Here is a 26,199-nt window from a genome sequence, read left to right as displayed (position 1 = left end):
AAACTTGAATGGGTCCCGTAGACCCAACGTTACCATTTATGAAAGTTTCCTGAACGTTACCACTGTAGTGTTAAATAGCATATGACGATATACGTTTGATCCTGGTTAGATGAGTTCGGTTGGACTCGCACGACATATATATATATCCTTCATTTTTCAGGGAAAGATCAATTGAAGAATGAAAATTATTTTTATAATAATAGAAGAAACACCCGAGAGATATACTAACCCGCTATACAACATATCTTTGTCAGGACGTATAACTCGTAGGATAGTACATTTTACGTTTTGATCTCACAATAATCCGTTATTTAATCCTATATGACTTCTGTCAGACTTGTTAAAAGTGTTCTATAAGTATTTAGATACCATATTGTTACATACCATAGCAGGGTCGCACCCATGGGGGTCCACCTGGTCCGGATCGCCCCAAACTTCCTAACTCAACATTCATTTCAACACTTTTTCAATAAAATTATGAAAATAAAGGAGGAAGTACTATATTACAATTACTTATCGTCTTTTTAGGTACATAATAATACCCGTTCAATACTACATGGACGTAATGCTTAGTAGTATTGAAACTTCGCAACAAAATTTTCTTGGTGCGTGCTTGTACTTCAGTGTCACTCATAGAAAACATTGAACAATATAAAGAAATTCAAGAGACCCCATTTTAGTTAGCTTGCTGTCAAGTTTTTTTCCCCTCATGGTGTGTATTTTAAGTTTGTCAATATCAGTGATGTAGCCTATCGATCTTTACAAGCTTACGATGTACTAGAGAAATCCAAATCCTATTTATCAGGTGTTTCATATATGAAGCCAGTTGTGAATTATAAACTTGCTTAAATTTGCTTAAAACTGAACTTGAAATTTGTACACTTACTTTCCGCCTTCGTTAAGCAATAGGGGTTCTTCATGGAAGTCACATCAATAGAAAAAAAGAAAAAAAGATAAAAGGCTAGAAGCTAAGAGAAGAGAACTTCATACAGCTTGAGAATTCTGTATCGAGAATTAATACATTAGTTAAACTTTCTTCCTTTAGCTTGTAGCGATAAAATTTGACTATATACCTCCCTCAAGAACCGCCACTATTCGTGAGAATAATTTAAATTTCTCATACTTTAAAGCCAATCAACATGTTTTAAATATTTAATCTCCACTCCAAAAACACTGACGTGAGCACCTCATTTTGTATTCTTGTTGTATTTGAAGCTTGTTATTATCGACGCTTTAGTCCACCTATCCACTATTGATATTTACAGGGTTCGAAATACGCATGAGAAGTCTAGAACCTATTTATTAACTTACTAAATAGAGTCAACTGTGAATTATTGCCCTTATAAAAATACACGCTACATAGAAAACTTTTTGGACTCTCCGTCACTTTCTTATGTGATTGTATTGCATGTAAAATCATGAGTTGTGTATACAAAGTAACTAGTTTCTTATCTTCTTTCCCTTTTCTTTCCATGACATCTTACATGTGTTTGAAAAAGTATTTGGTTACTTTTAAGTGAGAAAAAGGAAAAGAAAAAACAAGGTTATGGAGAATTCATAAAAGTTTTACAAGATGTGCAACTTACTTCCAGGACATATCTCTTTCTCTTTTCCTTCTCTCTCTCTCTCTCTTTCATTGGTAGGTCATCATTACTCTCGTGACGAGAGGTAGGTGCATTCGGTGACCTGGATCCGTGACGCCGTCGTGTCCAGTTCGTGTCGACGTGACGCATTGCTGCCGGCGACAAATGGACGAACACTTCCATGAAAACTATGTTGTGATGGCTTTTTATTCCATAAAGCACACACAAACATACATATATATACATACATACATATAACTATGCAAAATAACACAAATCTAAAACACGCATGATTACATTGTGTTTGATTTTTTAAGTGTACTTGCGAACAGCAATCCTTTTTTGATATGCCGGAACTTATCTAGTATATATCATTTTCGATACCAGAGCATACCTAGCATCTATCCTTTTTCGATATCAGTAACTTGCGCAGCAGCTATCCTTTTTCTGAATATGATAACTTGTTAGCATCTATTCTTGTTCGATATGCCATAACTTGTATCGCAACTATCCTTTCTCGATATGCAATATCCTTGCATCGGACCTATTCGTTTTTCATATGCAATAACTTACATATTAAGTATTGGTCTTCATAGATAAGTACTTTATGTTCCTTATTACAACATAGTTTTACTACATATATATTTGACACTGCACTCATCATTTATAATAGTAGAGGAGAAGCACCAAAACCGACATACCATTTTTTTTTTTTTTTTGTCTTGTAAAGCTGAACTGAAAGACTGGGATTATGAAGTAAATAAATTTCTTTAAACCAGCAACACTACTCAATATAATTATGTAATCAGTTTCAAAAAATTGACGTATATTAGCACGATTATGACGATTTGTTCAATTCTCTCCGAAATCATATTCTTAGAAACTAGGCCGCAAAACCGACATACCTTCAGAAAGTTATTATGTTGCAAAATGAAAACAAGATATCTTTTTAAATTTGTATTTTGATACCCCTGTGTAAGTTGTTACGCACAGTAGTAGGTTTACTTGTAAGATACTATTAGATTTACACCATACTTTGATTATTAAAAGTAGAAGTAAGTGCTGTTACAAAGCCTTATCGTGCTATTAGGCACAATTCACAGTTCTAAATATTCTACACATTTATCGGTATTTTGTAAGTTAAGTAGACATCGAGAGGGAATATCGCTATGAAATTAGACATCCAGTCTAAATCAATGACAATAATCGCAGATGTAAAAGTCCCCTTCCACACTGACACATTCTGTGTATGCCCAGATCTCACAGGATACACATTGAACTCATTTTTCTCAGCTGGTGTTTTCCGAAAAGAGTCTTTGGCATAAAAAAAGAATACAGAATGCTTCCTTACTCTCTGGTACACTGAACACTACACCTTAATCTGATGATGAGTCATTGTCTACTTGCTCATACCTTACCGTTTTCGTTGACCTAGACGTAGATTGGGACTTAACCCTACTTGCATTTCCTTTCGAGTCTTCTTGTCTACCTGCAGTCCACTTAGTTTTTCTCTGCACGTTCTTTTCCATCGTACGTAATAGTTCTCTTTTATATGGTGACAAAGTTATTACTGCCACTTGAGTAGCTTTACGGCCTCTTACAGTTTTGCAGACTTGTAAATAAGAGGGTATGTCGGTTTACAGACCACCTTACTCCTACATGTTTGTACATGTTTCGCTACCAAAGAGTATCAGTTGGCATAATAATCACGGTAATTTGCAAAACTTAATAACTTAAAGAATACACGTATGTAATTAGTAAATCATCTACCTCTAAATAATTCTCGATTTCTGATGATGATGAATTATCAACAGAAATTTCAGCATAGCGAAAAACAAAATAATGTTTCTCACGCACTAATCCACCCTCACAACTGGTTTAAACTGCACTTGCTCCACTTAATGGTGAGAATATAAACTCCTGATTATGTCTCCGCCAGAGTGCAGCGTGTTCCAGCCCAAAAAGGGCGGTATGTCGGTTTACGGACCTATGTCGCTTTTGGTGGTTTTCCTCTATACTTTTCAGTCAGGTGTTGAATTAAGGCAAAAATGTTTATTTGATCTGAACATTCACGCTTTAGTGAAATGAAGTCTTTGTTTCACATCTGGCAAGTATACACTGTAGGCTAAAGGGAACACTATATGCATTATAAAAGCTAGTAGAGAGTTGTAGAAAAATTGGTCGAATGTTGAAAATAAAGAGAAACGGAACAACTGAGGGAAAACCTACTCGAATGCTGCCCACCACAAACTTACATGGTTTAACATTGAGTAAAATTATACTTTAATGTTTTCTTTTCGAGCTACAATGTTTTCCATTTTGTTTGGTCTCTAATTCATAATTTTAATTAAAATGTTTAATTTTAATTAATACATGGACATCTTAGGAACTCCGTCAGTATAATAAAGCGGCGTATACCACGATGGGAAAAATGAAATGTTTGAGTTTTACGGACCACGGTTATGCCGGTTAGGCTAAAGGAGACGGTGATTGTGAGAAATGGATAAAATGACGGAATGAAGAAAGTGGGAGGAAACGGGAGAACCCCTAAAAAACCCACGCACACGGTGTTTGTCCACCACAAAACCACGATGGGAGATTATATGGAGAGTAACGTCATCTAGAGTTGAAGTACGGAAAGTTGAACGGATGCCGTGACGTGGTTCTGCAATCGAGGTCTCTTGGAGGCAAAATAGTGTAATAGGAAGCAGCCCATCCTGTGAGGATTGATCTTGCATGATGATCTCTGCACAAGAAAACTGTATTCAAGACCCGACCGTATTTCAGAACCCATGATAATAGTGTCTCCCATTCTTCATTACCAAAATAGAAAAACTCAAACTCAAACTAAGACCTGGAAGGTTAAGACTTTAATGTCCCAACAAGAAGGGGATTTGAGACGGAGTTCTTCAACTTAACGAGAAACCCGAACCACATGAGCTCCCACCGTTTGGAAAATAAAACTGTGTCATAAAATACACTATCAAAGTGTAGCACTTAAATCGGGCAATCCATGTCGTTCCATAACTTGCATATTCATAGGTTGGATCAAAAGTCGTGGGAACATGTTCACACTTCAGAGGGATGATCATAGGACTGCAAGAGTTCCGTACCTGATAAGCTAACGCGAGACGAGGAAGTGTGGTGAGTAGTTATGACTATGTGTTATTGAGTCAAAAGCAGCAATACTGTTAAGTAGAGGAGGAAAATGGAAGAGCTATAATAGTATGTTTCGGAAAGACGAACAACGTGCCTGGATTAACACAGAAGTGAGACATGATCGCAGTGCACAGTAATGTTTCCAGGGACTTCGTGAAGTGTTGGTAATGCAGCGTTGCCGTATCATACAGAGGCGCGATGGATAAAAGTATCTCGTAAAAGCACGGATGCCGTTCAAGAATCAAGATCGCCCTTGTTCGAGACGACTCCAACTCACAACATCACAACTCAAGTCCTTCTCCTTTAGTGCGTGCGGATTGCCAGTTAACTGCCGCGGAGGTAGGCGTATGAGGCAATATGGTACTACATATTCTAAAGTCTTTGGTTCCGCAAAATAACAGGTCGTTGGATAGCGCATCAAATTACCGAGGTATAGTAATGACATTATTATACACCTTGACATTACTATACACTTGCACAGAAATTAATAAGCCGCAACCAGACAAAGGGTGAAGACTTCCTTGGATGGCTTGTCACTATGAGAGAAATCTGGGTTCGATCGTATGAACCACTATTAAAGCGGAAATCCAATGAATTGAAACGTCCTGATTCACCTCGACCAAAACACTCGTGCCTTACGCACGGTATAGATGTGAAAGTGATGTTCGTTATGGCTAATGATATCCATGGGTCACCATATTGCACATCGAAACCGTTGCAACATCTTGTAATAACACCTTCGTTCTGCACTCCGGAGAAAGAAACGACACGTTCGAACACCAAGTCCCATCATCTTTCATCACAATGCACGGTGTAAAACGTTTAATGCTGTGATGAAGCTCCTGCGTCCGTGGCAGTGGGAGATATTGTAACATCCGCGGTATTTACCTGACACGATCCCGTGTGACTACAACCTTTGCGTCAAAATGTAGGAACCACTTCGAGGGAAGTGCTACGATACAAAAGAAGCCATCGTCCGTGCTATATGGCAGTCCCTGCGGAACATCGACAAAGATAGACGTACTGCCGATGTACAACACTTTCTACATGTGCGACGAAAGTTGCTAGAGATGGAAGTCGATTACATTGAAGGAATGTTACAGGTATTCTTCCGTGCATAAAGCTAGGTAGGAATTATAACTATGTTTCATTACCTTTTACCCAACTCTTGTAATTTGAAAAAAGAATGTTTTACATATTTATTTAATTTGGGAATATATTTCTAGTGTACCTTTTGAGAAAAAAAGAGGCTAAAATGTCAAAACCAAAATTATGTGTGTTTCATTTAGGACTATCTCGAAACTATTTCCCTTCCACTCCTCGTTTGTATATTCATACCACAATAAAACTTGAAAATTTTGTTTGCAACAAGCTATACTCAGCTTTAGCTTGTACGACGGGTGACTGAAAATTTCTGAGCCTTGAGGAAACTATAAGAAGTACAGATTTGGTAATACCTTTATTTTTCAACATAATCCCCTTGGACAGCAACACACTTGCTCCAACGGTGCTGCAGTTCTCTTATCCCAGTAAAAAAAAAAATCTTAGGTTGTGTGACTCCAGAGACGACTCCATGGTTGTTATGGCGCCATTATCGCTTGCAAAACGTCGTCCTGCTTGAGTCTTTCTAAAATTAGGGAACAAGTGGAAGTCTGATGGGGCCAGATCTGGAGAATAGGGTAGATGAGGAACGAGTTCAAATCCCATTCGTGAATAGTAGCCGGGCGGCAACTGCCAATGTGGCCGGGCCGGATAGCCTCAGGACATCATGTGTGGCCTTTCTTCTTGAATTTGCACTCGAATTTTTTCAAAGGTCACTATAGTATTGTCCTGTGATGGTATGACCCCTTTGCAGGTAATAAATGAATATCACACCTTGGGAATCCCAAAAAATAGAGGACTTTGCCAGCGAAGGGGAATACTTTTGCCTTCTTTGGGGTAGGAGAGGAAGGGTGCTTCCATTGTTTGGATTGTTGTTTTGTTTCTGGCTGGTAATGATGTACCCAACACTCGTCCATAGTGATGAATCGACAGAGGAAACTGTCCACATCACGTTCTAACAGTTCCAAATACTCCACAGATAGGAGGTACCGAGTATGTTCTTGTTCGGGAGTCAGAAGACGTGACACCCATCGAGCAGAAACTTCTGATAAACCAAAGCTCATTCTTCAGAATATGATCTGCTCGCTCCTGTGATATGTCCAGCCTGTCTGCTATCTGTAGAGGTGACAATCGGTGATCTTCCATGATCATATCAAGTACCAGGCTAATGTTTTCCATGGTGGTAACACTTAATGGTCTCCCAGATCTCGGCTCGTCTTCAACATTCAGCCTAGCACGCTTGAATTCCTGCACCCATCTTTTGATGGTGGCATATAAAGGGACAGATTCACGTACGGTATTGACCTATTCTGGTGGATCTCAGACGCCGACATTCCTTTTAATTGCAGATAATTCATGACTGACCTGTACTCGATTTTTTTCATTTTCCCAATTTCTGCCATCTCACTCACTTCAAGAGTCTGTAAAAGACAAAAGAAATTACTTAGAACCAAGAGCTTGATACACATAAATATCAAATGTTGTACTATAATAATACATAGAATTTTTTAAAGGCCTGTCTTAGCTAACACAATGAAATGTATTACCTATTTCCATGTTAAGAAATTACATAATATAATTTGTTGATACATAAATATTCATTTTAATCCTAGATTTTAACTCGAGGAACTTTTAATTAAGTAATTCGAGGAATATTCATTCGCAGATTTTGTCTTTAAAACACACGTAACGATTTGCGTAAAAATAAGTTTTATCTACCGTTTTTGAGTATCATTAAGCGATATATCCTGACTTTGGGAAAACTCAGGAAACTTAGTTATTTTAAGAAACTTAAGAATTTCCCTGTAATGGTGCGAATCTACCATTTTTATGGGCAAGGAAACGAATTATTTAGCTCTTGATTCGGGAATTATTTAGGATCCCCGAAAACGGACTGGAAAACGGACTGGACAGTTTCTTACACACTCACACAAAAATCAGTCTTACATATTATATGACAAAAACAAACAAATGTAAGTACAGGCTGTCAATATATAATGCAACCCGGAGTTTGGGATAGTAGAACTTTTGAATCAGAAGCGGTGCACAAATAATGGTTATACCAAAATGAAGCCTTATTCATGCGTATACTTTTAAACTAGGAAGCAACGATTGAAGAACACTAAGAACCATATAGTATTGCCAGATGTAACCGAATGTGTAAGTCAATTTTTTTTATAAGACACATAAATTGACTCATAACTCATAACGTATAGATGTTCAGTCGTTAATTTTCAGTTTGTATAGTTGGAGTAGCTTGGAAAATATGGAATGGAAAAAAGAATTTTTCATTTCCACTGATAACTAATCGAATGAGGCCTTTGTAAGGGGTCACTAAGGAAAACGCGATTTTCATAAATTAACATTCTGAATTGGCAACTTGCTGATGTTTCAGTTCATCAAAAGGTGTGTTAAGGATCTGTCTACATTATGCAATTCCTGAAAACAATGAAAAATAAACTTTGAAATTATCGTGATAAACTTTTACTTACATGCACCCGGCAACATTGCTATTTATCACGAACTGAATTGTCAGATTCTGGAAGTGCACCCGTTTTGATTCAATGAATAGTAGTGTTGCCGGGTGCATATAAGTAAATGTTTTGTTACGATAATTTCAAAGATTCTTTTTCATTGTTTTCAGGAATTGCATAATGTAGACAGATCCATAACACACCTTTTGATGCACTGAAACATCAGCAATGTTGCCAATTCAGAATGTTAATTTATGAAAACCACGTTTTCCCTGTTAACCCCTTACAGAGGCCTCATCCGATTAGCTATCGGTGGAAATGAAAACTTCTTTTTTCCATTCCATAGTTTCCAAGCTACTCCAACTATACAAACTGAAAATTAACGACTGAACATCTATACGTTATGAGTTATAAGTCAATTTCAATTTACGTGTCTTGTAAAAAAAAGTTGATTTACACCTTTGGTTACATCTTGCAACACTGTGTGATTCCTAGTGTACTTCAATCGTTGCTTTCTAGTTTAAAAATATATGCATGAACAAGGCTTCATTTGTGTACCGCTTCTGGTTCAAAAGTTCTACTATCCCAAACTCCGGGTTGCATTGTATAATGGACACCCTGTATATACTCAATGATTTATCAATAATGATAATGCACTCGTTCTTCTCTGTATGTAGACATCATTGATTAAATCTATTTTGCAACATTCTCAAATAATATCTGCCTGCTTATGTCATGCTTGTTCGGGTACTATAAGTAGTTATGTATTGTTTCGAAACATTAAAAAAAAAAAAAAAGACTTTGAAAAATGAATTCTTAGAGGAAAACATCAAACACCAACATACGTGTACAAAACAAATGCATCATTTCGGAAGTGTAGCCTACCGAAAATCGTTTGGAATGATAAAATTAAGGGTCATAATTCGAGAACAAAGCCACAATTTTTCTAAAAAAATAATGTAAAATTTGGAAATTGACACTCGTTCCATTGATACATTAATTAACCATAGGCACTTTCTTTCACACGACCACAATTCGATATTTTGTTCTCGAATTATGACCCTTTTTAAACGTTTCGTCCCATTCTTAGCGGGGTAAAACTCCAAAATGACCCATTTGTGTACAGATAATTGTCTTTTTGTATGTTTTCACGTCAGGGTTTCTTTTCCAAAGTTTCTTAGTGTTGTTTCCGAACACACTGTATTTGTCAATATATTCTTACCAAAAATTTTCATCAATAAAGACAAGTTGATATTTTGATGCTTAAAGGCCCAGAAAGCATAATGCAATCATATAAGAGGAAACAAGCATTCGAGAAACAAATACTCCTGAAAATATGAAACTTTTTTTTCGACTTAATGTAGTATTGCTTTTTTTTCTTTTCTGGAGAGTAGACAGCAAATGGGCTTGTTTGTAATGTTTACTATTTTGATGCAATTTAAGGAAGGAAAGCATGACAAAACACAGACAGACCGCATGTGTACTGTAATTTCTACTTTTCATCAGCCAAAGCACATTCATTAATTTTTGCCGTGTGTGACCTCTGCTGTCTGCACATGGGTGGGTTCTCATGTGGTCGAGCAATGTTTTCTCATTTTATTCAGTGTTTGACTCTATGCACACAGACACACAAACACACACACATGCTTTCATATATATCATGGTTGTGTGTGTGTGTGTGTGTGTAAGTTCTCTTATTTCCTACCATAGCAGGTCATAAAACGGTAGATCAATACTTATATGTTTGTATGTGCCCTACAAGTTCGATCTTGTGTGCTTGGTGTGTGTGCATAACACCTCCTATGTATTGATCAACTCGTCCTACTTCGACACATCGTGAAATTTGTAGTCCATTGACTTTTTGTTGTCTTTCTTTCTTTGCTTTCGTCTTCTTCTTCATCTTCTTGGTGGATATTCCTTCACATGTCGTTATCACTGTTTACTAGATCCTAACACTTTTGTTTGGCACAAATATGGCCCTAGTGTTTGCAGGGTCGAACATAGAGAACTAGTTATCGCAAATCTAATTACATTATAGAAGTATAGATTTATTTAAAAGAAATAGACTCGCGTATGTACTACCAAATGCGTATCTTTGCGGTCTTGCGTCTGCATCTTTGCGTCTGACTCGCACAAAATTTGAATGTTTCGTATGGGTATCCTCACTTCAGTATATTAAGGAAGCATCCCTACCTGTTTTTCTTCCATTTTAGGGATAAATATCTAAAACAGTTGAAATACATATTGAATTAATTTAAATGTTTCTAACCTTAAGGGATTCCGAGATATGAACATCTTATAATAATAATAATAATAACAACATTTGCAATCCCAACCCTCTTTCTTCGGTCCTAGGACAAATATAAAAAATGTTTAAAATTCGTTAAATTATTTTAATTAAATATTCAAATAACACATTTCATGTCTCTGACAAGAATGAATTCCGAGATATGGCATCTTGTTATAATGTGGACATCATATAGTAATAGTAATAATAATAATAATAATAATAATAATAATAATAATAATAATAATAATAATAATAATAATAATAATAATAATAATAATAATAATAATAATAATAATAATTGTAATCCCATCTCTTTTCTCCTGCCAATCCCATTTTCTTTCCTCGTAGATCAAATATCAAAAATCGCTTAAACGCGTGTCTTATTACTTTAAATGAGAAATCCAAATACCAAATTTTATGTTTCTAACATTAAGACATTCAGTTCCGAGTTAAAAACTCTTATTGTAATAATTGTAACTCTGCTCCATTTCTTTCTGGCCCTCTTTTCTTATTTTCCAGATCAAATATGAAATACCACTGAAACTCGTATCTGCTTATTTTAAATGAGAACTCCAAATACTAAATTTCGTGTCCCTAAAAAATTCCGGTTTGAATATCACATCTACGAACAATACCATTCCTAACTTTTGACCCTTTGCATTCTAGCGAAAATTCATGGTGATCCACCGAGAAGTTCTTGAGATTTTTTTTAATATGTTGGATGGACAAACTCCTTAAAAAAGCAGAAGCAAAACGAACACTCAGTAGTATGGAATGTTAGTTGGTTGATTTTGGACCTTAGTGTAATGATCAGCACCAAGGATATCAGACGTATAACATGGAATATGTTGCAAATGTTTGCGGATGTATGGAGAAGTATTTTAGCATGTGTTCAGGACACAATATGGCGTCCTTTATTTTGTATAACTACGAACATACAACTTTCATTATTATTATTATTAATTGACCAGTACTGATTTGTATTAGTTAGGAATCTCAATCACATTATGCTAATCATATGATAATAATACAATTGGAACGTTAATCCAACATTCCACAAAATACTACATGAGATGTATTCAAATATGCTGTGCGTCGTGTAAATTTTTGCCGGGCATAATAGGAAATCTAATTTTGTTTTGTAAAAATAGGTGACTTTTCTATTTTTCTACCACTTTTGAGGAGATAGTTTGTTCAATGTCCACAAACTTATATATTTTCTAAATCTTTGCTCTCTTGTGTGTGTTCTGCTTTATGTTTCATGATTAGGCCAACAAAAACCTCTGCAGAAAAGCATGTGAAAGTAAAACTGTGAAATGCATTTTAAAAAATTCGGCCGGTACCATATCAATTACTTGGTGGAATAGGCTTTTGGTAATCAAAAGACGAAATGAAACAAAGTATATATCGTAAGGCATAAAATTTATTTTAATAATTTCATATATTCCTTTTGATTTGCACTAAGAAATGAAAACAGATTTGTTACATTTTAAACAGCTCTCCATGTGCCCTTATGAGAATAACTCGAATTGAATTGCACGCACTACTACCATGCTGAGTTTTATTTAACAAGTCTTCATTCTTCGTTTACTTCTTATTCCTGTTACTTGCTTATAAAAAAATTAAAAAATAAGGTATAAAGGTAACCAAGAAAGTTCTGTCGCTTTTTGTGGAGGTCTGTGTTTCATTGGCCCTCACACCGTGAGTTGAATGCGAATGGAGATACGGCGAAGGTCAGTTTTTGGTGTGTCTATATCCAATATACTATCTGATTGTGGCAGTTAAGTTACACCGTGAACTTGCTTGGGGACAGAGTGACCACGAGACATCCACAGAGCGTCATAGGGGCATATATGCTGTACGAGTTAAAACTGGGGGGCAAACGCCGCTGTAGCGGGACGGAAGATATGCCAGGTCTTTGGTAAGAATGTCATGACTACGGAGACAGTGCAGTGGTGTTTTAACAAGTTTAAGGACGTAGCGAAACACTCGAAGACGCACCACGTGCCGGAAGACAAACAAATGTACAAAATGTAGCTCCTTAGGCAGAAATTGAGACGAACAGTGGCCAAACATGTGAGGAACTGGACTTTAATTCAGTATGAGTGGAAAAGCCATTCAGCAGTACCTCCATCAACTTGGGAAGCACTACAAGTTGGGTCGATGGATTCCAAATGATTTGAATGAGGGCCAGAAGGCAACGCGAGCAGACACCTGTGTTTCTTTGCTGTCTCGTCTGAGGAAAGAGTCATTTCTGAACAGGGTGTTAACATGCGTTGAGAAGTAAATCCTATACGAAGCTCCACGGTGCCGTCATCATTGGTTAGCATCCCATGAACCGGTTCCAAAACAGCCGAAACCAGCACTGCACCAGAAGAATGTCCTCTTGTGTGTTTGGTGGACTGCTCGCGACATCTTGCATCGGGAACTGCTACAAGCTGGTCAGAACATCAATGCAACTGTGTACAGTCAGCAGTTGAACCATGTTTAAGAAAAACTCAAAACTCTGGAGTCAGCACTTCTGAATCGCAAAGGAATCCTCCTGTTACAGGACAACACCAAGTCCCACGTGGCTAGGATGACCCGAGACACCATTCTACGCTTTGGATAGAAAACACTATTGCATCCGCCATACTTCCCGGATATTGCACCGTCCGATTATCACCTGCTTCATTCCATGACAATAACCTTAGAGAACGTCAGTTCAAATCCCTAGTAGTGGTACAAAATGCATTTGATATCTTCTTCGCTTCACGGCCCACAAAGTTCTACCGTGATGGAATCCATGTCCTTTCAGAACGTGGTCAGAAGGTCGTCGATGCTGATGAGCCTATTTTTGATCTTGCAGGTACGTCTTAGATGACAAATCAATGTTCGAAGGTAGTGGGCGAAAAAGCGACAGAACTTTCTTGGTTACCTTTGTAAATGGTCCTGATCTTGATTAGTTGCTGGACGTGAGTTCCGAACTCAGTAGGAGGATTTGCCTCGAATATGATGCTCAAGTATTTGAGTTGGGTGGAGACCTTCTGCAGTTTGGAGAGAGACGTGACTGTGGCAGCCTCTTCTTCAAATGGTTAATTGAAAATGAGGCCAGTCTTTTGATTAAGCACTAACAGTCCGTAGAGGAAGTTGTTTTTTAGCGGGTTGAGTTGATATTCGCTGCAGTCTTGTAGATGATGGATGATGGCAACAGAATGGTACAAGTCACAACCTATTACATATGACGATGTGGAAGCCGGTGAAGCCTCACCCGTCTGCCAGTGGTTCTGATAGGACATTGCTTGACTTCATGGAATTTAAGTGAAAATGATGAATTTGTTGAATAAATTCGGAGCGGCTTTCAACTCGTGTAGACTCGAAAGATGTGTAGAATGTTAGGAAAATTGAGATCCATCCGAAGTTGAAGAAGTTCTTTGATGAAAGTCTTCAGAGAATGAACTGCCTCCATAGGACGTCGTGAGTGATGAAGCAAGAGTCGCACGTGTGGCGTAAGCTGATGACTCTGGTCTTGAAGTGGAAGGAGCAGAAGGGCCTTAAAGAGATGTAGAATGTGAAAGGGCGCTTGTTTGTGTTGATTTCCGTTTTGTTTGAAGCATTTGCAGTATTCTTGGACATCTGGAAAAGTTAGTTGTGTTAGCTCCTTTGCATTTGCCACATTTGGTCTTTGGTCTTCTTTGTACATTTGGATGTCCAGTGAGAGCCAACATATTTAACACACCGAGACAGAGCTTAGAAGGTAACTTCCGAATGCCCAAATCGTTGGCATTTGATGCATTGCAAATAATGCCATGTTTGAAGTGGTTCTATGAGAACTTTCATGTGTAAAATATATTCTTTGAAGATGCTGTGGCACGGAGTCTTCTTCAGTTTAACCAGAAATAATGAAATAGGAATATTGTCCTTCCCTTCTTCTCGCTTCTAGGTTCGCATTTGTGAGGCACAGAATACTGGGTGGTCCATTTCATAAGAGTCTTTATGATGTCTTGAATGCTGTTATCGACTTGAAGCTGGCGAATAACAGTTTTGATAGTATCATCTTTCTTCCTGATTTCGGTGGCATATTGCAGTTTGTACTTGGAGGATATATTTTACACAAGTTTGCAGTCTTTCTGAAGGGCGCACTTGATTTTGGTATGTTCTTTCATGAAAAGAAAGGTAGGCACTCTGGTTCATTGTAGAGTGATAAGTTGTTTCATTTCATAGCCATTGTTTGGAAGGCAATCACAAATATAAATACACGTATTGATGACGGTTGAAGTGGTCTCCATGTCCCCAGTTTCCTCATCATTTGCAAGTGCTCTGCTTGGAGTGGAAGTTATCTTCGCATCATCATTGGCTATTGTAAAGGCTGCATAGCTATTTGCAGTTGAAATAGATTTAGATGTCTGTGGCCAAGTATGGTTTCGTGGTTTCTTCACTTTATCATTAACCAGTACAAAATTAAATCGGAATAGAGTAATGCAGTAGATGACTTCGGGCTAGAATGCTGGTTAATGATAAAGCAAAAATTGTTGTGCCGTTGGATTTATGGTAAAATTTGCTATTAATAAGGTGTCAATGTTATGCGTTTTGTTTAAAACTTTTGTCTGATTCAAAATGGCGGATTTGAACATGGCCGCCATCAAAGGCAACTCTTACCATAGACCTAATATTTATCCACCTACTTTTTATTTAATTATTATCATTAACACAAAATTTACAAGGTGGGGTAAAGGACTAATACATATGCTGCAACAATATTTAATTTCCCTGTAACTTTTTACCAATTGCGCGTAAATCAAAATTAACGTCGCCATTGTTCATCTGATTAAATTTGAGCCTTAAATCATCTATCACATAACCCTATTCCTATTTTAAAAACTTAACCTTAATTCAAAATGGCGGATTTCAAGATGGCCGTCGTCAAGTATACCCTTACTATATGACTTCCCCCTAGTCCTAATATGTACCCATATATTTGTTATTCACCTTTTGTCGTTACAAGAGGTCTTACAGGGCTTTTACCTCCAACTGTATGAAGACTATTCTGTACTTCCATGTGATGTTCTGGTAGCTGTATCTCCTAAACCCCTGGAGCTTCGCACCTACAACTTCACTGAAATACTTACCACATTTAGTACTACTTTCTCATATGTGTCTCAGTCAGCAACTCGATTCACCCAAACGTAAGGTTTACTTGTCAGATCTAAGAAAGTATTTTTTAACAGTGTGGGTGTTTTTATTAAGTATTATTCGTAATAATTGAGGAGTTTGATGCAATAAGGGCTTAAGTCTGAAACATGCATTTGGAGAATAACGATGTTGAAAATTTAAGTAGTGTTTTTTCTTACATAAAACAATGTAATATGCAGCATTTTATTCCGATATTGATTAGAAATTTCAACGGAGGCTAAACAAGCATGGCAAAAGCCAGAAATGCGTTTGATGCAAAAAAGGGCGTAAACTCGCATACGCCCTTATTACATCAAACTCCTCAATTGTATTGCAATTCCTGTGTAATTTCAACACAAAATAGAACAGAAAAATTACGAAAAGTTTTCAATACCACTTTATATTTGTGAATAAACAAGTGTCTATCTTTAATTCTGTTTGTTTTATTTACCTTTCAAACATTGGAGATTTTATTGGGTCATCCTGTATATATTCTGAAGTTCAGTAACAAATTTGCTTGTAAGCCATATAGATTATAGCCTTTCTGGTAAATATTGTTTCTCAACTAAATCACTAGTACTGTGGAAAAATCTGATAGAGTAACTATCTCCGTGAAACATATTTCCAGAAGGAATTGAATTTTGAAGGTTCTGTTCGGGAGTGTGTGGAAAGTGAAATAGGATAGGATACTGGTATTTAAATAATAATTGGACGGTATTAAAGCAGAAATTCCTATCTCAAGACGGATAACTTAATTCGGGATGAACTTCATGAATAATTGTAAATTTAGATAAATGATTTAGTTGTAATTACAGAACACATGTACTGGTAATAATGTGTTTTAAGGAAATCAGTTTAAATATAATTTATCTCTTCTCTATTCTTTCTTATTGCCATATGTTTTTACACTAGGTTTACTACAATATTGTTTTCTTTTCTTTTTTCAGCGAATCGCACAAGTAAAGACGGTTTCTGGGTAAGTTTTGATTGGGTGTTCTTTTATTCATTTTATTTTCAACAACATTCTCGTAGTTTAATTATTCCTTGTTTCTTGTTCTAAACTATGTACCAAAGCAAAACAATCCTGTGTTGAAACTCAATATATGAATGAATGTGTAATAATTCTTTCATAAAAATAAATATTATATATTATATTCTATATGGCCTCTGTAGCGTAGTCAATAAGGCCTATGCCAGGGTCTTCAACTATCAGACAGTTCAGGCCACATTAACAATTTAAAAAGAATTTTCATGATGCTCGTGGGCTAGGGAACTATATTGTGGTATTTAGAGGAATATATGATGCCATCAAGCCGCAAGTGATACTAAATTATAATGCAACTAAGGTTGTAATTAGGTAGTTTTAAATTACCTATCTATAAGCACAAGCACGTTCGTCGTGTAAGCCGCAGACTATTATTGATTTATACTGTTAAGGATTTTACTAGTGTGCGTGGTTGCCGATTCTGCATGGGAAACTCGAGAGAGCTCCCCCGAAGCTTGCTTGGGCCTACGTATTTGTATTAAAATACTCATTGATGTCTTGTTAAATTATATCTGACAAATTTGAAATCATTCCCCCAAAAAAATGTTATACAAAAATTACCACTGCTATTGTGGGTCATACAGGATCCGGCAAAAAGACCTCCCGTATTTGGAGAGGGCGTTATGGAGTTTTGGTGAGGATACGGCGGTGGAAGGGTCGATTGATAGCTGTGTACATGCCATTTTCAGTAGTCGCAATGGCGTGGCGACGTGCATTTGTTGTGGAGAAGTAAACTCGTAATGGTGGTTCTGTGATTATTACTCAGCCGGCATTCGGATTCGATTCGGACTTAGCCGACATGATTCTGTTCCGGATAGAAAACTATTCAAGTTTTGGTATCAAATCTTAAAGCAACAGCTTTTGAAATGGGAAAAAATCTCCTGGTTGACCTGTTTAAGTGCTGAACGTTTGGAGATTGCTGGATGGACGCTCTCATACGCGCTACATTTTCTGGGGTTGTTATGGTCCAGAGTCGGCCAGGCAATTTTTTTTTTTCTGTGCAGAACCTGTTGCTCTAAAATTTGATACCCAAATTTGAATAGTGTTTCTATCCGGAACAGAATCATGTCAGACATTGCCAAACCGTATGCGAAATACCCGCTGAGTAGTAATCACAGAACCATCATTACGAATATACTTCTCCACAACAAACATATGATGCTCACCGGGCCACGCCATTGCGACTACTAAAAATGGCACGTACAGCACTATCGATCGATACCCCTCCTCCGCTGTATCTCCACTACAACTTACACAGCTCCTTCTCCAAATACGGGAGGTCTTTTTGCCGGACCCTGTAATACTCAGTGCATAATAAGTATGAGTGATTGAGGGCACATATTCTATTACTATTGCGTCTATAAGTGAAAAGCGTTAAGTCAAGAGACTTGTGCCGACTTTCTAATTAAAAGTGGAATGAATTAATGTTTCTTCATTCATTTTTGTAAGTATTAATTGATTTTACTTTCGAGAATATACTGTACTGAAATTTATTTCTCATTTAATCGAATTTTCATGCTAAGTACTTAATTTTTCGAATGGGTGCGTGCTAAGGCAAAGAGCTGTGTAGACCATACGTTGAAAACCTTTGGCCTACGACTACTTGCCAACTTGGTGGCCCACGTTTGGAGCTGGTGGCGTGGGAAGTTCTCGTTCTGCCCTTGTTCCAATGCGGCTTTGAGGTTCGTTCAGCCTTTGTAAAATGGAACCTAGGACAACCTGTGGTAATGAAGAAACAGATCCTGGATCTGGTTACACACCTCGATGGGTGTCGAAGTAAAGAAAGTGTGAAGCCTTTACTTCCATACACAAACTTTGGGTCTTCATGGCTTGTCCTGAACGCCCTACACTGTTCCTTGTAAATCTGTGAAAGATTATTATAAAGTAACAATACTGAAGTGAGCAATGAACCACAATGAAACTGTTCAAACTTCGTTATATTTTAATGTTCAATATCTTTATATTCTAATGTCTTGCAGTAGCTTTATATCTGCACTTCCGTAGCAGGAGTACTGCACGAGTTCAGAAAACATCTAAAAGAATCAAACATGTTATACTGTGTGTTTGCTATCACGTTAGTGTCCACTCGCTGTCCAGGTTCTTTAATAAGCAAACACTCATCTTACATCTTACAAGAAGAAACGTAGTTGCAAAATTTTAGATTTTCCTATTGTTTTTGGTATCCCATTTTAATTTTAATATTATTCTATACAATTTTCCATTGCATCAACTGGATGAAAAGGACATTTTAGTTTTACGTCTCACGGTTATGTCGTGTAGGCTAAAGGAGACAGTGATGATGAAAATAGATGAAATGGTAGAATGAAGAAAGTGGGAGGGAATGGGAGAACCTCGAGAAGATACATACACACGATGTTGGTGGTACGTGCAATTTATGGTGGTATTTATAATTAATTTGATTTGGTGGCACGCCGGTGGATGAAAAAGGTTAAGGACTTCTGGCTTAAGACATTGAAATATATGTGTTATGAGTTTGGTTAATATGTAGGATTATCATTTTCTATTATCCATACTTTGACCACTAGTGTGACTGCGTAAACTCTTAGGAAAAAATACAACCAGAACCTTGTTTATTAGGGGGCTCTTTAGTTATGTCCCAATGTAGTCTGACTAAGTTCATAGGCAAGCCAGTGAAAGCAACGCCAAGTATTATTTATTATAAGCTTTATGGTATAGAATACAATAATATCTTTCATTTCGCAAAATATAGGGCCTGAAGTCTGATATAACCCTCTTTGATTAGACTATTACTTTCAAAAGAAAGCTAATTATTACAGAAACTGTTTTCTATACATTTGTATGTGTGTATGTCAGAGAATCTATTCTTTAACCATGTTATAGGCTAATAGGTACAATGTTTGAAGTAAGAAAACAACTTAATTGTGTACATTACCGTACCGTATTTATGAGTGACCGAGTGCTTTTATCAAATAGAGCCAAAACAAGTAAGACGACCTTCAAATTTCACTTAGATTAGTGGGCTAAGGTAAATGATTAAAGTAATCTGTAATTGTACACAATGGCATAAATATTATTTAGGTGAGAGAATTGGGTTGTAGCGATTATATCTGGAAATTGGGAGTCACTTTTTCAAGTATATCCAAAGATGAGTTAGAAAACAGTCCTCAACAAATATCATTCAGATCTTTGTTGATTTCTGATGCAAAATTATTTTTATGTATCGTAAGTGAGGTAAACGTTCGAAATATATAAAAGATGTTTAAGAGGATGGAAAACTTAGACATCATGAACTTATACTGTAATTGATTCTGTTAAATTTTAAAGATTGATTTTATTAATTGATTGATTGGAATTTAAGGTCTCGTTTCAGCACCGACGCTTCAGCACCGGAAATTGGATCACTTTAATAAAAAAACGTTTATTTTGAAGTGGAATGTATCTTTACTATAGGCTGTTCAAATTTCAATGTTACTTTTAATTTGCTAAATAAACGCACAGAAGAACGGAAAAGTGAAAACTTTAATATTAGAATGTAAAGAACACGTGTTTCGGTTAACAATGGAAGATTATGGAAGACAAGTGGCCCCCTCTGGAACTGCGTTAAGCAATCACTCGTTTGTTAAAATTTTCAATGAAATTTGCGCTTAAATGCACGTTAATTACTGCATCAGCAGCAATAGTGTGTCCCCCGATAATTGGCCTCCTAAATCAAGTGCTCTGACATCTTTAAATCTCTGTGTGGGGTTATTTCAAAGAACAAGTGTATGCCAACAACCCACAACCCATCAACAGACCTTAAGAACATTATCGCTTTTGTTCGCTATGATGTGCGTTTAAGCGCAAACCTCATTGAGAATTTTAATAACAGACTGATTGTTTACCACAATTTCAGAGGAGCCACTTAACTGACATGATTTTCCATTGTTAACCGGAGAATGTTTTGCTTCATTCCAATATTAAGGTTTTCATTTTCCATTCTCTTGTGTGTTTATTTAGCAAATCAAAAGTAAAATTGAAATTTGAACACCCTATAATATTGAGTTCATATCCACAAGAAGAAGCAAACCTTTAACTAGTATACTATAATAAAGTGTACTTTTCTTTCAAAATTTTAATCTAACTACAACCTTTTTAAACCTCAAACTATGCTGTGTATAAAGCAATTTATACGTAATCAAATATTCTATCATATCTAGTATATTGTATCAAATGTTTTATCAAAGTGAAGTTTGAACGTGTACAAAGTTGTTTATAATTTTGGCTAGCTTACAACATTTGATACAACTGTTCTAAAATAAAACTTATTTTATTTCTACCTAACATTGCATGCAAAAAAGAAAGAAAAAGAAAAATGCAAAAAACGAAATGAAATCTTTAAGTTTTACGTCCCACGGTTATGCTGGTTAGGCTAAAGGAGACAGTGATGATGAGAGATGAGTGAAATGGTGGAATGAAGAAAGTAGGAGGAAACGGGAGAACTTCAAGAAAACCCACGAGCATGGTGTTAGTCCACCACAAAGTCCACACGGCGCTAGCTGGGATCGAACCAGGGACCCCAAGCACCGGAGGTGAACGCTCTACCACTGAGCCACTGCACTACCCAAAAGAAAAAAATGAAAATTGCTTTATAGAGGCACTAAAATTAAGTATGGAGTTGAGACGGAAAACGGTTCAAGTTCATATTGATGCATATAAACAACCTGTTTCATATAACTATAAAACTAAAAGATACTGGGGTTAAGTCCGCAGATGGCCCTCCAAAATTACAAAATATACGAAAAAATTAACAGAATTAGACGAAATTCAATCATTATACTAATAAATTCAATATATATTCATACGTGTTTAGTAAATAATAAAGAAAGAATGAAAACAACAAGTATTTGTGAAGAACAATTACTAGTAAAGGAAGGAAGGAAGAAGTAATTGTGTGTACAGTATAGGAACATAATCACAATTTGTTAGGAATATAACGTTGAAAACAGCTTCATTTGCCTGCGATCAGGAGAATCCATCAGCGAAACCTTAGACAGTCATTCTGTCATTTCCATAATCTTATCCTTATATGGTTACACCATCACGTGCAACTATAAAACGACAGAAATACGTCCAAGAAGCCTAAAAATTGAATGGTGAAATATAAACAAATGAGGAAGGAAATTCATCTTTGTACTTGATCGTTTATAGTGCGTGCAAAGTTTTAGCAACTTATTTGACCAATTGACTTATCTTATAGAAGCCTACATCCGTCCGTCTATTCGTATGTCGACAGGTATCAGAGCAAAAGCAGTAAGAGATGTCGAGAAGCGTTTCTTTGCAACCGATTTCGAGTTCCAAGAATGGATTCTATCTTCTCCGTTAACTCTCTATTCAAGCCGGAAGTGGTAGAAGTAAACTATTTCCGGTTTCAGTGTTGATCGTTATAGAACAAAAGTGGTAATAGAAAGCATCAAGTTGTTTTTTGCAATCGATTCAGGATTTAAAAAGAACATATCATCACCACCTGGAAAACTCTATCAAAACTGTACATGGTTAAAATGTACAAGTACTTTTGGCTTTAATATTTATTTCCATAGAACAAAAAGACATCGAAAATCGTTTCGTCTGCAATCGATTCAGCACCCCAAGAATATGTTCCATCTCCTTGGTTAACCCTATATTTAAACCGGAAGTAGTAGAAATCAACCGTTTCCTGTTTCAACGTTGTTCATCATAAAATTTGTAAAATTGATCCTAAAATTAGAGTAAATTTACAGAAAAGTTGGTATTTCGGGGATAGGGCACAGATAGACGTGGCCTATCCCCTACGAACGTCCTATCTAGAAATACACTTCTTTTTTTTTTTAAAAAAAAGCAAAGGTTAACACGTCGTTCATGGTATGACTCTTTGTAAGTCTGACACTGTATCAGTCTTCACCCAGACCAGTTTTCTCATGATAATATTACATATGGCAGGATACACATGTCTATTCTTCATTGGCCGCATTTGTACAGTCAGTGACAAAAGTTCTTTCCATTTGGTCAAATTTATTTTGAAAATAACAGTGGTATGGCTGGAACGTATAGAAAATTACATTCTTTTTAATTTACTGAATACTGTACTCAAATTGTCTTTCCATTCTAAAGTTATTTACGAAACTAATTTCATCAAACAGAAAGAACTTTTGTCGCTGGCTGTACTAGCAGAATGTGTAAATGCCAGAACTTCAGGTCTATACACATTTCCCAGCGTCACTGCGAAGTTATTTTTCTGAAGATGCAGCTGAAACGGAACATCGTGAGGACCATGCAGAGATAATTGTTTTCGCTACGTTCGGATCCAAAATCATCCATGGGCCTATTTGATATCTGTATGTTAGCAACTGAAAACTGGCGATAATAATAAGATTTATAGACTTAAAATATAACATGAGTAGTGTCTAGCCTGTCACAATGTACTGCAAATATTTCAAACATTTATAATAAATTGAATGATCCGATTTTACTCCAAAATACATCTTCGTAACTAATCTTTACTTGTGTATTATTTAATGTAAAAATCATCATATAGTTTTAAAATGTATGAATAATTTAATGGAACTTCACGATCGAAATCCAAGTACTGTATGTTTAACATGCATTCAGAATAAACGTATTCCAGAACAATAAAAAATTTACAATTGAAACTTTTTTGTGAGTCTCAAAAGCGCATTGCTTTAAAACAGTGTGGTCTGGAACCCTTCCGGCGCCAAGTAAGCAGCGGGCTTTGACAGTAAGTATTTCTTCTGAGAAGTAATAGCATTGCACACAGCAGGAACGCAATAACCTCAGTTCTTTAATCTGCAGGATGGGGTTACTTTTGACCGATTCGATTTTCTCCTAGCTACCCTACTACTCCGACTTCTAGGCTTAGTATTCCAAGGTCGAACCTAAGACCTCGCTCTATAGCAATTTAATCAAGAGAGAACATGAAAAAGATTGATTCAAGAGTTTAACCAAAGTGTTATAATGCGTTAAAGATTAAATTCTTGTCTAATTTAAGTACATCAAATTGAATAATTTCGAAAATTATTGGCATGACTCCTTTATGTACTTCGTGCTTTCCGGGTTATAAACTGGCATTTTACGAAATCCATTTCTGAACTCCAATATATTGGAATCGAAGAAAAACTAACGTAGACATATTGGATATGATTGTAAACGCGGTATGTGTTTGTGTTTGTAAAGAAGTAACTTCCATTTGTACTTTTTTTCTTACATCCATTTTTTTGTACTGTAATCCATTTTTTAATAGGCCAAGAGGGAAAATATATTCCCTAATCAATTCCTCTATCAATATATATATATATATAATTAGCTTATAAAATGTATCTTTAGTTCTCCTTGGTATTTTCTGCATCGTTATATAAGGAATATACTAATAAGGATCTATCTATCTATATAAGGAATGTACTTACATAAATGTATCTTTAGCTCCTTCTGCTAGACGCCAGTCTACACTTGCATGGTTACATGGATGGATTATATAAAACCAAAGAAAAAGATTCTTTGTCCATAAAAAAATCTTTCGACTTCTAGACAGCATACTCTTTTGTTGTTATTGATTCCTATACAAATATTTAAATTTAGAAGACAATGTACGTATTTTCTATTGGAGAAAATTAAAATAACAATAATATTTATTTATAAATAATGTGCGACACTGGTTCCCTTTTCCTGTTTTTGTTGACCCAATAAAATTGTTTTAAATTTCATCACAAGAAAGACAGGGAAGCCGTATGTAAGTGGTGATATGTTTTATTAGCAAGTGTTTTGTTTTCCCGTTTGTTTTCTCTTTTTTTCCGCGGTCGTCTCTTGCGTTTCGCACACAAACTACAATCCATAAAGAGATGTTCTACCCCTAGTGACGTGACCCAAGGTCGCTTGCTTTCGCATCCTTGAGATGAGGCTCGTACACAGGACGCTGCGGGCCGGCGCCATATTAGGAGTATCGATTTGTAACTGTAGCTTCTGCGGGAATAACACACACACACACACACACACACATATATATATATATATATATATATATATATATATATATATATATATATATATATATATATATATATATATATATATATATATATATATATATATATATATATATATATATATATATATATATTGCCTAACTGTCTTTCTGTCGTGTGTATATGTTCTGGTTGTTGAAGGCACAGTTTTCTTTTTGTATCCTTCCCGTGTCTCCCTCAAATACACTTCCTTCTGGAAGTTGACATTGACAAAACGTCTTTCTAACAGAGGTTAACCTCTTTCCATATCCCCTTGCAATGAAATAATAATTTTTCTTTGTACTCTTTCTTTTATATATATTACTGTTTATTCCTTTCCTTTTCTTTTTCCTTTTTTTTTTTTTTTTGCTTTAAAGTTTTGATGCAAACCCTTTTTTTTAAACCTCTTTATATATAAAAGAAGAAGCCTTGACTAACTGATTAACGGCCAGGGCTAAACTGCTTAATCTAGAAGCTTAAAATTGGACAGTACTTAGGATTTGTAGTGTAAGATGTCATTAAGGAAGGATTTTCAGAAATTCGAAATGGAAGGTGGAAAATGGGGGATGAAATTATAACAAGATAAGATTTCATATCTTGCTTTCCTTTAAGGTTACAGACATGAAATTTAAAATTTGGACTTTCTATTGAAAAGAAGTAAATACATGTTTCAGTATTTTTTAAAAATATATATTTGTCTTACCAAAGAAACACAAAGAAGTTGAAAACTCGTCGTGGCACAAGTGAATGGGTGATGCAATTATTACAATAAGAAGTCGATGTCTCGGGATTCCTTGAAGTTGCAGAGATGAAATTTGGTATAGACTTTTTATTTAAAATAATTGAACACATGTTTTGACGTCTCTTTGATATTTAGCCCATAATGGACTAATAAGGGGTGGAGATGGTCCATTAACATGCTCATACGAGGTGTTCGAAGTTGGTGCGAGGCTTCTTAGTTCATACCAATTTTATATGAAGGACAAAGAAGAAGGAATGGACAATATCACCCGTAGTAACACGTGAGAGCATTTGTCAGTTGTGCCCTCAAACTTTCCTTTGAATTAAGCCAGAATAATACAAATTCAATTAAATACATAGGCTTACATTTAAAAAAAATTAAATTATACTTAATGGTATAAGAAGCACAAGCTTTAGTATATAAGCTAGCTCTCAAATATAATTGAAGACACTATAACGAAGTTTTACTGTGTGTGTTTTGCGTTCATGTACACACCAATTGTCCATTGTTCCAGATGGATCTAAATCTTCTAATGGTGGACTATTCATTAATAGACATTTAATTATTAAAGCTGTCCGATCTCATTGATGACCTCGGACAGCTTTAATAATTAAATGTCTATTAATGTTGTCCTCGGACACC

At 36.1% G+C, this 26,199-nt stretch overlaps 1 protein-coding gene across 13 annotated transcripts in view; it reads left to right on the top strand.

The window, feature by feature from the left end:
- The window catches only part of para (sodium voltage-gated channel paralytic), a 651,733-nt gene that overhangs the window by 183,385 nt on the left and 442,149 nt on the right, over positions 1-26,199 (top strand). For all 13 annotated transcript variants that reach the window (XM_081734028.1, XM_081734020.1, XM_081734025.1 and 10 more), the window contains exon 3: positions 16,706-16,734. The gene's annotated coding sequence lies outside the window, so the exon portion shown is untranslated. The remainder of the gene's footprint in view (positions 1-16,705; positions 16,735-26,199) is intronic.

This window comes from Thermobia domestica, chromosome 12, assembly GCF_964235325.1.
Source record: "Thermobia domestica chromosome 12, izTheDome1.hap1.1, whole genome shotgun sequence".
Classification (NCBI taxonomy): Eukaryota; Metazoa; Arthropoda; class Insecta; order Zygentoma; family Lepismatidae; genus Thermobia; species Thermobia domestica.
The sequence above is the reverse complement of the archived record's forward strand: the minus strand, read 5'-3'. Positions and strand labels throughout refer to the sequence as shown.